The sequence below is a fragment of the Ziziphus jujuba genome, chromosome 5 (assembly GCF_031755915.1).
Source record: "Ziziphus jujuba cultivar Dongzao chromosome 5, ASM3175591v1".
In the NCBI taxonomy this organism is placed as follows: Eukaryota; Viridiplantae; Streptophyta; class Magnoliopsida; order Rosales; family Rhamnaceae; genus Ziziphus; species Ziziphus jujuba.
This window is the reverse complement of record NC_083383.1, coordinates 13,712,842-13,715,311: the sequence shown is the minus strand read 5'-3', so window position 1 is coordinate 13,715,311 and position 2,470 is coordinate 13,712,842. Positions and strand designations below refer to the sequence as shown.

General features: G+C 30.9%; 1 long non-coding RNA gene across 1 annotated transcript; it reads right to left on the bottom strand.

The window, feature by feature from the left end:
* Window positions 1-241: 241 nt before the first annotated feature.
* Window positions 242-1,075, bottom strand: LOC132803907 (uncharacterized). The gene is made up of 3 exons (XR_009639153.1): window positions 1,045-1,075; window positions 524-597; window positions 242-435 (listed from the first exon to the last, which is right to left on the bottom strand). It is a non-coding gene; the product is annotated as an uncharacterized LOC132803907 (long non-coding RNA).
* Between the last annotated feature and the right edge of the window lie 1,395 nt (window positions 1,076-2,470).

Sequence of the window (2,470 nt, the reverse complement as noted above, 5' to 3'; positions counted from 1 at the left end):
GCTCTATTATCGTGGTAGCTTAGGCTATTAGCATGTGGATTCCTAATGTGTATCCATTCAACACAATCAACAATTAACACCCTTTAACCTGTTGTTAAGCCTTCTTAAAACGTCTACTGCCCTCTTCCCTATTAACAAGTAACTAATCAAAGCAGTAATAAAATTAGAAAAGGAAAAATGGGGAAGAAAAAATAAAGTTGAGAAAAATGAGAGCAAATAAAGAAACCGTACTTGAAATTTTTATACCTGATGGTTTATAATATTAGCAGATAGTCTCTGAATTTCACGTTCTTCATGATCAGCAAATAGTTTTGCTTTTGTTACTGCAGCAGCAAGGCCAACTTTAGCAGCGGCTTTAACTTTTTCTGATGATAATTAATGGAGCAGCCCCAGCATCATTTTGATTCCTGGAACCATGTGCTGCTGAGTTGTCTTCTAAATTTGAATGCCTGAAAGATCAAAATGAGAGATAGAAAAAGATTGATCAATATATTATTATAACAGGTAAGAACTAAAATTCTACCTTTATGCTGAATGGAATTTGCAAGATCTCCATGAGGACCAGCATCTCTACCATGCATACTCTCTGAATTCATCCTTCATATGTTTAAAAAGAAATTTTAATTTTGTGAACAGAATTAGATTTGCAATATCAACAATACAAAAGCAACAAATCCAAAAGAAAGCTTAATATAGTTTCCCCAAAATCAAAACAGAAAATACTATCAGGAATTTTTTTGTTTTCCAGATTAGTAAATATTCCTCCGTACTTCTTGTCACAGGCAGCTTAGAAGGCTCAACATGCTCATAAAACAAACAATACAAGTAAACTACTTTTATATATGATATTGGGATCTTAGCCAAGCAATCCATCAAAGTGGCATGGAGAGACTACCACAAACTTTTATATTGATATGACAAAACAAAAACTTTATGAAAACAACTACAAGAGAATCTTCTAAAAACAACTCTATAAGATGAATGCTACAAAGGTGAAGTGTGTTAATATTGTCCTATAAAACATGAGAATAAAAGACTACTGACCTATTATTATGCCCCGATCCTTCTGTCTGGAAGATGCTTCCAGAAGTAGACGCTTGTCCTCAGATAATGCGGCCAAGGATGCATGGGCACAGGCTGCAGCAACTCTTGGCCCAACAGCTGAGGCCAGAAAAGCAACCTGAAACAATAAACCAGTTATTAGCTATGTAGGCAGCCAAGCAAAGTCTTTAAGAACTCTCATATTTGTTCCAAAATTCTGCAATTATGCTTAGCAACAAGTCCTATGTTTGAAAATCTACTTCAAACATTCACCCCTTCATTTAGCTAATTATTTAATCTCTGTTCCTCTTTTGTTCACTTCATTCTTACCAATTTTATAAACAGTATCTCCTATGTTTTTATATTTTTATATTTTTATATTTTTTATTTTTATTTTTTACCTTCCCTTTCTTACTTTTTACAAGCAGGGTCAGGAATGCAAACAATTACAAACTCAAAGAGGAATTAGATGAAACAAACATCTTGGCATCTCTGGAGTTCTCTCTTCTTCAAAGTACAGAAGATAGGAGCTACAATAATGATAATGGGTATTATATAACAAAATTCAAGTGAAAGACCAACATGTGATGAAACATGGTACATGGTCGATGATTCACTTAACCATTAATTTGAATAACATCACAAAGTTAAAATAAATGTTTTAAAAGCCGAAGTAAGTCATAGAGGTCTTAAGGCGTGTGCTTCCTTTTTTTTTTTTTTTTCAATTACAATTTTGGGAAAGGGAGAATTTTATCCAAATCAAGATTTGAATCATTCTTAATAGTTTTCGTATTGGATCAAGCTTACAAATACAAGCGTATGCCCCTTTAAATCTTTAAAATTGAATATTTAAAAAATAAAATATGTTTCAGATTATTAAAAATAAATATAAAATTATTAAATAAATTTATGTTATATATTTGTAGTTTACAAACAAATAATCCAAAAATCTAAATGAGGATAAGTTATTATTTTTAAAAACAAATAAACAAACAAATAAATAAAGCTACATGTGCCTCACTCTCGTAGGCACAAAAAAGCACCCTTTTATGAATGATATATGGATTTTGGAGTATACCTTATAAGTGTAACATCTAAACTAATTTTGCATCTCAAACTCTTTGGAAAAACAAAGTAGTTAAAAGCTAAAATCTCCAATTGTTGAAACGGGTGGGATATATTACATTAGTTAAACCCAATATAAAAATTTAGACAATGAGCCAAGAAGGGTCAACTTGATTCTTAATTTGGAACAGATTAAATTAAACAAAATATTATTTTTAATTAATTAAGGAAAGGAAAAGAAAATATAGTAACCCGTCGTTTCTGGCACGAGTATGTAGTAGGTATCTGGGGAAGTGAAAAATTATATTTAAAAAAAAAAAAAAAAAAAAAAAAAAAAAAAAAAAGGAAGAAAGAAAGAAAGAGA